Here is a 13,586-nt window from a genome sequence, read left to right on the forward strand (position 1 = left end):
CAGAAAGTAAGCTATAGACCATTTGGATGTCCTATTAGAGTGCAATGGTTGTTCCACATAGCAGAGTTTGGAAAGTATGAGCTCCATTTCAGATTTTGTATGGCAACCTATACTTCTTTTAGGTCCATCTGGTGAGCACTGACAAAAATCAATGACTTGCCACTGTTTTGACCTTTGATGTAACTTTGAGGTCTTTAGTAAGTAGCAGATGGGATTGTTGATTACAAACTGATACTTGAGAAATTCACTGAAAGAAATAAGATCACTTACATTTTTATTTCTAGTCCTGGGTGGTCATGTGACTTCTTCATCATTACTGCCAACACTCTAATTAATGAAAGACCATACAAACATGAGATGAAAGTATGAATTCTCTGGTTCTTGTTTTGAATTTCTATTTATTCTGAGTAATTGTGACTGTGTATTTATTTATATGTGTGCATGTAAACTCACACAATTCTTTATACAGAATCTATAAATAGTTATATTAACCATCTTAGTTAAATATCACACAGATTCCAGTGGAAGAAAAGATCACACTGGTGGGGCTGTTATAACTTCCTTTTACCACTCACTTGCTTTTTTATTCTCTCATATGACTTTGTTTTTGGCTCCCAGACTGTTGACATTAAGTGTGACTAAGCCTTTGCCCTGAGGACCTTCCATTCTCCTAGTCACTGACTTTTACTTTCCATCTGGGAGCTGGGGTCCTCACTGCATCCTGTGGTGGCCTCCTGGCTCACAGTGCAGTGAAGGGTCCTGGAGAAGAGACCCCAATCATGAGAGAGTCCACCCCTGTGGTTGCTGATGTTGTGTGAGGCACTAAAACAATGAGCATGTCAGCTAAGGACTGTCTCAAACTTGTTTTTATGAGGCTCACTCTTAGATTTGAACAAACCATACAAAATCACTTAGTTGACAGGGAAAAACGTAGGCAATTGGCGGGTACTTTTTTGATAAAGATTAGTAAATAACCAGTTTGGGTGCTTATTTTTTCAAACTTAATTATATTGGGTGAAAATATATCTTACACAGCAAAACCCAGCCTGACTTCTTTAGTTGGCTGGACTGGTCAAGAAAATCGTATGAAAAAATGTGTGAATTCTGTGTATTGATTCAAATTAAAATAACAACTTCATATTTTTGGTGACCGATTTGAGTTGAACCTTAATTTTTATGTCATGAGATTAAGTCTTTGATGATAAGAATTATTTTAGTAGTAAGAGCCTTTAACAAGACGAGATAAGTTTACAACTTCAATTAGGCCTTTTGTCATTAGCTTAAAGACTGAGTTTCTTAATCAATTGTATAGTAGACTGTGACTCTACATGTAAATTATATTGATTAGCTTGATTATAATTATTTGCATATTGATGACAAAAACCCAGGAATTAGCATATTTAAAAACCATCTATTTTCTTTTCTTCCACGATGACATCTCTTAAATTGTAGCTTTTCTCTTTTTTAAATTGTAACTTTTCAATGAATTATTTTGACTTTATAAATACAAAGGTTTATGTATAGAAATCTGTCTCTTTGAATGATTAGATCAAGTTGATTGTGATCACCCATTATGATGCATGAAAAAAGTAATTTTTGATTATGATTCTAACACCAATTCCAATGTGTGCGTGTTTTCCCATACCACTAAGCAAATCTCCAACATCAGCTGGGTTTCCTATAACTCAGCTAAATTCTGACACTATATATCTGGAGATAGCATCAGATCTCACAGCTTAGAGGCTCAGCCTACAGTACTGCCTCCCCTGCCACCCCGTTAGATGCCAATTATAAGTCCAGGTTGTGATTTCTGCTCCTGACCCATCAGCTATACATCAAAGTTTGCCATGACCCTTCCTTGGTTTAGATTAATTTGGTAGAACTTTCAAGGAACTTAGAGAATTTTTTTAAAAAATAATTACTTTTTTTCTTTTTTAGAGAAAGAGAGAGAGAGGGAGAGAGAATGGAGGGTGAGGGGCAGAGGGAAACAGAGAGAGAATCTCAAGCAGACAGTCCACTCAATGTGAAGCCTGACATGGGGCTCTATCTCACCACCCTGAGATCATGACCTGAGATGAAACCAAGAGTCAGATGCTCAACTGACTGAGACCCCCAGGCACACCAGGACTTAGAGAAAATTTTACCTAGTGGTTTTACCAATGCCTTATTAAAATAAGATATAACTCAAGATAGCCAGATGCATGAATTGTATAGGAAAAGGTATGTGTGAAGGGGTGTGGCTCTGCCATGCCTTCTCCAGAGTGCTTCAGTCTTTTAATACTTCCACATGTTCATTAACCAGAGGCTCTCTGGGTCCTTGTCCTTGTGGGTTTTTATGTAGGTAAGTCTTATCACATAGGCTTGACTATGGGTAATTGAACTCCACCTCCAGCCCTTCTGCCCTCCAGGGAGCTTAGTGGGTGAGATTGAAAATTCCAATCTTCCAAACACATGGTTGGCTCTACTGGCCACCAACCCCCATGCTTAGGTACTTTCCAAAAGTCACCTTATTACCATAACAAAAGACACCTTTATGGTTCTCATCACAGGAAATTCCAAGGTTTTAGGAGCTTCCTGCCAGGAATGGAAACAAAGACCAAATAGATATTTCTCATTATAAGTCATAATATCACAGCTATCAAAATAGTGTATCCAATAAATGAATCATGGAAAGATCTAAAATGCAATGTAACAGTTCAATGAATATAAAGGTATAAAAACTGTGAAATGTGGTTCTTACACTGAAGAATTTATAATCTACTTGAAGAGGATTTGTGGACATCCATGTACACACACAAGATAGACTCCAGATGATAAATAGATGTTGTAGTTAGAAGTGTAGACAACTATGAAATAATCCCAGAGGGCTAAAATGACCAGGGACTAGAGATTGGGCTTTTAGAATGAAATATTCATGAAATTGAAGAAATAGAAGAAAGTTCTATGGGGGAAAATTTGTAAAATGAGCTCTTACTCCTCTCACAGAGAAATAGTATAGCAGTATTAGCAAAGTAAAGAAAGACAAGATTTTAATGAAAGGTCAGAGAAGTGACCTAACATCTTCAATTGAATCTACGCTATTTATAAGCTGCTTCTATCTACATACTAGCTCAGTGTTTCTCCCTAACTAAATTAACAGATTATTTGATTAAATCAAAAGGTCAGAGGAAGTGCTCTGAATATCTATTTGTGTATAATAAATCACCCCCAAATTAATAGTGTAAAACAGCAAGATGTATTTATAACCTCTGATGGTTTCTGTGGGCTGGGAATTTGGGAAGGGCTTGATTGGGTGGTTCTGGCTCTCATCTCTTATGTGATTGCTGGGTGGTTCTGGCTCTCATCTCTTATGTGATTGCAGGCAGATGTTGGCTAGAGCTGGAAGGATGGGGCAGAGGGAGACTGCAGAACATGGAGGGTGTCCAGGCGCCTCTTCTCATGGACTCTCAGGGCCACTCCATGTCGTCCTCCCCAATGGGTGAGTTTGGGCTGCCTCACATCATGGTGGCCCCAGGATAGCCAGACTCTAAACATGGTGGCCGAAAGAGGAGAATTCTAACAAATCAAAGTCTCTGTTGCCCATCCTTTACAGTCTAGCCCTGCCAGTCACACAGCATCACTGTCACCATATAAACACACTGCATCCAGTTTCAAGAGAAGGGAGCATAAATTCCATCTCTTGAGATCAAAGTTCAGTGGCAAGAAAAGGATATGGAATAGAAGATACTGTTTTGCCCTTTTTGGAAAATATAATCTACCATGATAGATCATTTGAGGCATTTTGTTTGATTCAGCACTGTCTTTGAGGAGTAAGAAATTAGTAGAAAGACCTCGAACATATAATGCTTATGTTAATTGGTTGAAATGTATAGATAATATGCAATCAAAAGTGGGTAGCACTCTTTTAGATGCTGATCTAATTAAAAAACACTAGTAACCCAAATAACCCATCTCCCACCCCTAATTCATGGCTAGTAGACCATAAAAATAATACAACATTTGGAGATTGACCCTATTACTAATAGAAATGAAAAATCATCTTTAAAACATTTTAAAGGGTTTTAACATTTGTTTTCTTATTTATCCTTCATTTGAATCAAAGCCCAACCCGGTAGTGTTTCACAGCAGTTTCCTTTAGGTTGTATTTAATTGCTGGAGAGATGTTTTTTTGCTAATGAGAGTGAACAATCAAAACCATAACCTGCATTCCTGAGATTTGGGCTCATGTATCATCTTAAAACATAGCTAAGGGTTAAGGAGACTTCTGAAGCAAAATAATCTTTTTGTTGTTGTTGTTGCTGTTATTATTTTATTTATTTATTTATTTATCTATTTTTGATTTTGTTGTTATTATTTTATTTATTTATTTATCTATTTTTTATTTTGTCATTGCTGTTATTATTTTACTTATTTATTTATCTATTTTTGATTTTGTTGTTGTTGTTATTATTTTAAACACGAAGCTTCATGTTCCAAAAACATTTCTGTTCTTTCATAAGAAATGGCAGTCCTCCTTGACATTCTCAAACATGAGTGAGAGAAGACATTATTGAACACCATCCTTTCCCCTAAATTGGGAATAGGGTTTCTCTTCATTTGCTGGTGCTTTTTATTTTTCAAGAGAAGCATTATCTTATCTCTGCTTTGAGCTTCTTTGCCTTGGTTTTCCATTCTTTTAGGATGAAGTGTCATCAGAGAAACATCAGTTACAAATGCATGGGGTTAACCAGTATGCACCCCAGTTTTTCACTTAGGACTGACTTGGGTTACTCCTCCCCATGTTTCCCAGCTGTCTAAAATTATCATAAAGGTAAAACTTGGGTGCGTACACCTTCCCTGCATGCCCTCCCCACTCCTCCAGTGGGTCATGCTTCACGCAGGATCACTAGTGTTTTAGCAAGGGGCAGTCCATATAATATGAACTATTGCTTAAGCAAGACAAATTGAAGAGACTTCATAGAACGCTCATGGCCCTGAGTTTGCCTGTTATGAATATACCCTGTGTATAACAAGATTATAATTAAGTCTTTGATGTTAATATCCCAAATCCAGATGGCATCCCTAGAGTTATAATTTGGAATGAGAACTGCTTGATTTGACATCAAGAATAAAGAACTAGAAAACACAATTTTCTAAGAAGTACTTTTGTTGTTGTTGTTGTTGTTGTTGTTGTTGTTTTCCAATAATCAGGTTAGACAAGATTATGACAAGCTTAACTATTTAACTGGTAATCCCTCTAAGTATTTCTCCTTATGTCTAGTTGCTATTAGGGCCATGACTAGAAGTGAGTAAGCAAGGAGAAGAAGGTTTGTTTAGTTCATAAAAAGTTAATGATATGATGCCTTCATTTCTGGATGTTAAAAACACCAAAGCTCTTGAGAATTCCACTTCAGTTTTCACTTTGCAGCTCCAGGCTGAAAGTTTTTAATAATATTCTCATTAAAGATTAAATAAAAAGTCACGGAGACTTCAACATAAAATTTAAAATTATGCAAATTATAGAAAAAAAATAGAGAAGAAAATCTTTGGTGTCTAGCATTAGGTGAAGAGTTTTTCGACTTGTCCAAAAGCATGATCCAGAAAAAACTGAAAAATTTACCTTATCAAAATTAAAAATTAAAAACTTTAACTCTTCAGAAGACCCTGAGAGGAGGATGAAGAAAGCAAACTGCACATTTGGGGGGAAAACCTTTGCAAACCACATCTCCAACAAAGGTCTTATTATCTGGACTATGTAAAGAACTCTCAAAACTCAGCAATCACGTGAACATTCAATTGGAGAGTGAGCAAAAGGCATGAATACACATTTCACCAAAAAGGATACACAGGTGGTAAATAAGCACACAGAAAGATATTCAGCATCATTAACTATTAGGGAAATGAAGATTAAGACCATGAGATATCACTACATGCCTCTCAGTGGTTAAAATAAAAGTGGTGTCCCCACCAAATGCTAGTACGGATGTACAGCGAGTGTGTTACTCACACAGGGCTGATGGGAATGAAAATGGCACAGCTCTGGCAACTAGTTTGGCAATTTCTTGAGAAACTCAGTATGTACTCACCATATAGTTCAGCTATTACAGCTTTGGGCATTTATCCCAGAGAAATGAATACTAGCGTTAACACAAAATCCTGTACGTGAATGTTCATAGAAGCTCTACGGGTAATAGCCCCAAACTGGAAACAAGCCACACTCCTTCACAGGTAGATAGTTAAGCTATGATACATTCAGATCACAAATGCTTTGTAGGAATAAAGCTATTAATACAGCCAGAAACTGGGATTCATCCTAAGGGAACTAGGCTGAGTTTAAAAGCCAACCTCAGAATGGTACATTGTATGAACCCCATTTACTCAGCATTCCTGAAATAAGGAAAAGTATAGATATTGAAAAGAGATTAATGGTTGACAGAGGTTAGGAATGGGAGGGGGGGTATGGAGGTGGGGTAAAGGGTGAAGAGGAGGGATCTGGAGATAGAACAGTCCTATGTCTTGATTTGTGGGGATGGTTGCATAACTATATACATGTGATAAAATTGCTCAGAATAAATAGATACACGGCTATTGTGCACACACACCCACAAATGAGTGAGTGAGGGCATATAAAATTTGCAAAACTTGAGGAAGCTCCCTAGATTTTGGCCTTGTCATTTTGGTTGTGGTTGTGATATTGTACTAATTTTGTAAGTAGTCACCATTAGGGGAAACTAAGTGAAGGGTTCATGAGAACTCCGTGGAAAATGTTCCTGCAATTCTCTGTGAATATACAATTAAAATGAAAAGTTAAAAAAAAAAAAAAAGTAGTTCTCTGTTGGACTCAGTTTAAGTTCTAACTCTGTATTGCTAATAAAGATATATTTATTTCTGTTAAGAGCCAAGAATAGAAACAATCAGCACCAAAACAATATATACAAGAAGCTAGGAACACAGATAGGACTATTGTTGAAATGTACTGGATATTCATTTGGAAATTCGTATACGACATACCTGTTTGCTAAGTATTATGTTTGCTTATTTATCTTCTATGAATACAACCATATGAGGGTGCGAAGGAGAGCAGAAATAAGTGCTACCAAAACACATGGCAAAGCCAGACAACCTGGGCTCCAAGTCCTTCTGGCTCAGTTGTTACTGAGTAGCAATTTCTTCTAGGCCTGAGCCCAGAGAAGACAATGCAAGCAACTGTGGGTATGTGAACAGCAGTAAGTCTTTCCCCAAAGGTTTTAATTACATTTAAAAATGTTTCCATTTTGTATTATTCATGTTAAAATTCACTTACACCTCTAATCAGATGTTTTTTGGAGAAAGGAAAGCAGCTTAGGCAGAACATGTTTCTGATGTTATATTCTCTTACCCTTTCATATAAATAAGAAATTTTGAAGTCTTTGTATGTCTTTTTAGCAAAGATAATATAGATCGATCTATCTATCTATCTATCTATCTATCTATATCTATATAAAATATAGAGATCTTTATATATTTTAATATATAGATCTATTATATATAGATATAGATAAATATAGACCTATATGTAATAGATCTATATGTGTGTGTGTGTGTATACTTGTATATATAGATATAATTATATACACATATATTTAGGATTTTATTTATTTATTTGACAGAGAGAGAAAGAGAAAGCACACAAGCAGGGGGAGCAGCAGAGGGACAGAGAGAAGTAGGCTTTCTGCTGAGTAGGGAGCCTGATGTGGGGCTCAATCTCAGGGCTATGAGATCATGACATGAATGAAGGCAGATGCTTAACTGACTGAGCCACCCAAGCGCTCTCTCTCTCTCTCTGTTTTCTAATTTACATTTTATATATTTAGACTTACATTTATTTATTTATTTATATTTGATTTTATATATATAAGTTTTGGATAGTTCCAAAGAAAATATCATGCCTTATCAAGAAGCTGCATAAAACGTGCTGAATATTGTATAATTTATTTTTTGAAAATCAAAGTGATTTTAATTAAAAAGCAAAACCCTATGCATTATAGGAATAGGGGACTTCTTTAAAAATTATGGAACATCCACACACAGAGTATTGCACTGTGAGCTGGATATGTCATACTTCAATATATTACCGTGGAGGGTCTCAAGAAATATTGTTAAGTAAATCATGCAAATAGAGAAAAGTATATAAAGTACACATAGTTTAGTAAAAATGGAGGCAAGCAAAAATATGTGTATGTATTTTCTTACATTTAAAAAAAGGAATGGGGGCGCCTGGATGGCTCAGTGGGTTAAAGCCTCTGCCTTCGGCTCAGGTCATGATCCTGGGGTCCTGGGATTGAGCCCCACATGCATCCGACTTTCTGCTCAGCAGGGAGCCTGCTTCCCTCTCTCTCTCTCTCTGCCTGCCTCTCTGCCTACTTGTGATCTCTGTCTGTCAAATAAATAAATAAAAACTTTAAACAAAATAAAAAATAAAAATTAAAAAGCCAAGGAAAGTGTACCTGTTTTTAAAATGATTACTGAAGGGAGGTAAGGAATAAGGTGAAGTCACAGGGATAGAAACTCAAGTTCTTTCAATTTTCCTTACTTTGTAGATCTGACACTGAAGCCACATCCATAGTTCACAAATTAAATAAAATATTTTAAACTTAAAAAAAAATTTAAATAAAAAAATAAAAAATCAAATCAAATCAAAATAAAATCAAATAAAGCCAACCCTAAAAATGGAAAGGAAAAGGAAACCTATGAACTCAAATATGCACGGAGGCCATGACACAACCAACAGAGAAGTGACTTTAAAGCAAAGTCTAAGTGACTTTATAGCACTTAGACTTGTTTGGAGACAAGTAGGGCATAAAAAACTTAAACACTTTCATATTTTTGAACCATCATATTTTTTTTTGCTTTGATATATTTTTTTAATTTTTTATTTTTTATAAACATATATTTTTATCCCCAGGGGTACAGGTCCATGAATCGCCAGGTCCACACACCCCACACCACTCACCAAAGCACACCCCCTCACCAATGTCCATAATCCCATAATAAAGATATATTTATTTCTGTTAAGAGCCAAGAATAGAAACTATCAGCACCAAAACAATATATACAAGAAGCTAGGAGCACAGATAGGACTATTGTTGAAATGTACTGGATATTCATTTGGAAATTCGTATACGACATACCTGTTTGCTAAGTATTATGTTTGCCCCTCCCCCCAGCAACCCTCAGTTTGTTTTGTGAGATTAAGAGTCACTTATGGTTTGTCTCCCTCCCAATCCCATCTTGTTTCATTGATTCTTCTCCTACCCACTTAAGCCCCCATGTTGCATCACCACTTCCTCATATCAGGGTGAACCATCATATTTTTGATCTTAGTATTAGCATTACTATGAGCAATGATTGGGTATTTGATATTAAAAATTATTAGTTTTCTAAGATGTGATCATGAGTATGTTTGAAAAGAGTCGTTAGTTTCTGGAGAGACTTGCTAAGATATTTAGAAATGAAATAACATGATGCTTATTTGTTTCAGAATCATCCAAGGGTAGGGAAGGGGGGGAAATGTAACGGAAAGGTGGCCATGACTTGGTAATTACTGATGGTGGCTGATGACTACCCGAGATTCATTATTTTATCCCCTCTACTTTTGCATAAAGTTGAAAATTTTCAAATTAAAAGATTAAAAATATCAATCAAATCACAGTGGAAAAATTGCAAATAAAAGAAGGTATCTTGCTTCCTTTAATACTATAGAATATGGTCTCCATAGAAATTCATTGTTGCTAATCCCAGAGTAAGTTCAAAGGTGCTTTTCTCTAATGCTCTCCATCAGGGTTCATTATTTTACCTATTTTTTTTTTTTTAAGATTTTATTTATTTATTTGACAGACAGAGATCACAAGTAGGCAGAGAGACAGGCAGAGAGAGAGAGAGAGAAAGGGAAGCAGGCTCCCTGCTGAGCAGGGAACCCAATGAGGGGCTTGATCCCAGGATCCTGGGAACATGACCTGAGCCGAAGGTAGAGGCTTTAATCCACTGAACCACTCAGGTGCCCCTCATTATTTTATTTTATTTCAGACTCTAAGGGTACAGAAGTCCAGCTTTTTTTTTTTTTAAGATTTTATTTGTTTATTGGACAGAGAGGGATAACTAGAGAGGGAACACAAACAAGGCAAGTGGGAGAGGGAGAAGCAGACCCCCCACCGAGCAGGAAGCCTTATTTGGAGCTCGATGCCAGGACACTGGGGTCAGGACCAGAGCCAAAGATAGAAGCTTAAGGACTGAGCCACCCAGGCGCCCCTAGTGTAAGCTTTTGGTAAATCATCTTCAATTATACAAATTTAAGAAAAGCCAATTATTTATTTTCTTGGGCATGGATAGAAATTTGGCTTCTTAGCAAGCTTTATGTGAGAAATCCTACAAAAACATAGGACAAACTTCCAGCTCCTGCTTACCTGGGTCTGCTGATGGGGGTTTCCATCACTATTATTTTGCTGGAAAGAAAGGGTCATGACTTAGCCATTAGAAGGCCTGGGTTTCAGTGCTGGCTCTAATTTTTCTGACCTTGATATACTTAACTATGAAATGAGAGATTATACCTATTTCACATTTGTAAGGCTTAAATGAAAGAAAAAAATACTTAAATGCTAAAGACGGAGGTTGGAAATCAGTAAAGGCTCAATAAATGTTGGATATAATATATGATTTGTTCTTCCTTTTCCAAAGGAATAATATCCACTTCATATGGTTGTTATCAGCTTCAAGCAAAATAATAATGTATGTAAAAGTGGTTGTTAGTTATTACTAGGTCTATGTAGCCACTAGGCCACAGGGTGATGCGACCACCACTCAGTTGACTGCTTTATCTCGTATAGGATTTCTGAGAAGCATGGGGTTCAGAATTTGATGGAGTTCCAGATACTCAAGTAGGTTGACGTTACCTATAGAGGCATGCTTACCTGGCTGAGACTGTTGCCGGCTTGTTGACATTCAGAGTGTGTTTATCGGAGTGAGTTTGTCGTTGATTTTGCTGACACTGGGTGCTTAGCTTGAAAAAAGTGCACACTCAGGTGAGTTCTTGATGCATGCAACATGGGAAAATACCTGGTTCTGATGATTATTTGTTACCAAAGCTAAGAAGGATGAACCTTTCCTGAAATCTGTAGCGACTTTTAGATTCTCGACCCTTGTTTTTTTTTTTTGCACAGAAGCTACCTCATTCAAAAGAAATCTTATACCCCTTACTGCTGAAGTCCAAGCTACAGCTCCTAAGAGAAAGGAAATGACAAAAACAATCCCTTACAAATGTTTTTAGTTTTAGCTTAGTTTTAGATGTTTCAACTTAAGAAAGAAGATTTGAAAAAATTGATTTTCCATCTTGTAAATTCCTCTCACTTTTGTTTCATCGATGGTCATCACCTGGTTGGTTAGAGAATTAGAATTTGTTGGTGACACAATGCAAGTGCTTAGAGAACGCACTACAATTACTCTTGGTGTGAGTAATTGCAAGTCCTAGGGAGGGAAGTGGGGTGGTCACCAGTTGGTGACATATTGAGAGAGTTATCTATAAAAAGACTCATTTTCTCCAAACTGTAGTTTGTTTTTCAGGTATAGTGGTAATCAATGCATTTTTTTACTAACAATTCCATTACAATTCACACACAATTTATTTTAACTGTGTTTGTTTTGCCTGAAGACTTGTCCATTATGTTATTTCCAAGCCAGTAAAAAGCAATGAGACTCTCAGGGAGAATATGTCACACAAACCCACAACACTCAATAAAACCCACAGGTCAGCTAGCGACTGTAGACATCATTTCTTTTCTTTTCTTTTCTTTTCTTTTCTTTTCTTTTCTTTTCTTTTCTTTTCTTTTCTCTTCTTTTTTTTTAAGATTTTATTTATTTACCTGACAGACAGAGATCACAAATAGGCAGAGAGGCAGGCAGAGAGAGAGAGGAGGAAGCAGGCTCCCCGCTGAGCAGAGAGCCCGATGCGGGGCTCTATCCCAAGACCCTGAGATCATGACCTAAGCCCAAGGCAGAGGCTTAACCCTCTGAGCCACCCAGGCACGCCTGTAGACATCATTTCTTACCCCTTGGTAGAATACTATTATCTACCTAACACAGCTTTCCTGAAACTAGTTCTTTCTTCCGAATACATATGTTAAGCCCTGGGCCTGGAATAAAGATGTTGCCTTAGTTATCAGTGGCCTTCCATGATCCAGTTGACATCAGTCTTCATCCTGTTTCAATCTCAGAGAGGGTTGAGCCAAGGCATCTGGGCACCCCCTGGGGCAAGCTGATAATTGGTAGCTCTTAAAATGAATATCCTTTCTTGTCTGTTGTTCCTTTTTATTCAACTAGAGTAGGAGTTGGACCAATTTACATGTCACCAGGTGGAATAAAGGACTTGATAATAAGCCTCCCTTTAGCTAACTTGTTCGATAAACTGACAGTCTTTCTCCTTCTGTTAAGCATGATGACTAATGTCAACAGTAGGCCAAAGCTCACCACTGGTAGGCTGCTCTCTAATATACAACCAGCCTCGGAGCTCTCACTGTTCCAAGTCCAATAGTTACCAAGGTTTAGTTTTGTTTGTTTCCAAACATGATGTTATACAATTTACACTTGTTATGGTGATTATGCAATTTAATGAACTTTTACGTAAGTTGATGAAATTCAGTGCAAAAGACTGAGATTATTGTTTCTGTGAAATTCAAATTGAATATTTCAGAGAGACTTGATAAAAACTGGGGGCTAAAATATTTCTAACCAGTTGGTGTATGTGAAACTAAGTTTGAGAAATAAATTAAAAAAAAAAAAAACTTAAGAAAACTTCATACTCACTTAAAAAAATTCATACCTAATTCCAAAGTCACACACAAAAAATCAATTTGTTTACAATTGTCTTAAATTCATGCCCCACTATGAAGTAAGCAAAACTTAAAATTATAACACACACATTATGAATGCGGCATGCGGTTTATACAAGAAAGAACAGTGCAATAGACAATTGATTCATACTCGAATCAAAGCTCTAAGTCTCAATTCAAAGACTGGTGCATTTATATATTTTAGTTAGAATAAATTTTTTTTTCTTTAATTACCTTTTTTCCTTTTGGGATTGAGAAATGCCAATTGCATTAAATGAGGAGGTTCCTGTATGTGTAGGAGTCATCTATCGAAGGGATCATAATTGTATTCTGAGGCCACAAATATGTATGTATGTACTAGTCCTGCCTTTCCAATATGCCCTCTGATCCAGATTTTTGCCTCCCCACCATAACCTCTGTTTACCACCACCGATATTCCTGTTCATCTAGTCAACATCATGAAACACATCTCTGCTAGTCCTGGTCTTTCTGCAAATTCTGCTATGGGGTTTTAGACCCATGTTTCAATGATCCACCTGAAAGTCACAGTGAAAAGTTCGGGAAGAAATTTGTTGCCAGACAATATCTAATTATAATCATAAGAGCAGCATTAAGAGAGCACTAGTGTTCCCCCACCCACTGTTCTCAACATTGTAAGTGATCACAATAGATTTGTGTAATAAACTGTTGAGCAGTTCCTGCACGTCAGGAATCTTAATGACTACATCCTACTTAATGCATCAACTT

The 13,586-nt window shown here is 36.7% G+C and overlaps 1 long non-coding RNA gene across 1 annotated transcript in view; it reads left to right on the forward strand.

The window, feature by feature from the left end:
• The first annotated feature begins 3,423 nt into the window (after positions 1–3,423).
• LOC309849918 overlaps positions 3,424–13,586 on the forward strand; it is an 86,583-nt gene continuing 76,420 nt past the window's right edge. The window contains exon 1 of the long non-coding RNA XR_014303990.1: positions 3,424–3,478. This is a non-coding gene — a long non-coding RNA (uncharacterized lncRNA). The remainder of the gene's footprint in view (positions 3,479–13,586) is intronic.

This window comes from Mustela nivalis, assembly GCF_964662115.1.
Source record: "Mustela nivalis genome assembly, chromosome: 16".
Lineage (NCBI taxonomy): Eukaryota > Metazoa > Chordata > Mammalia > Carnivora > Mustelidae > Mustela > Mustela nivalis.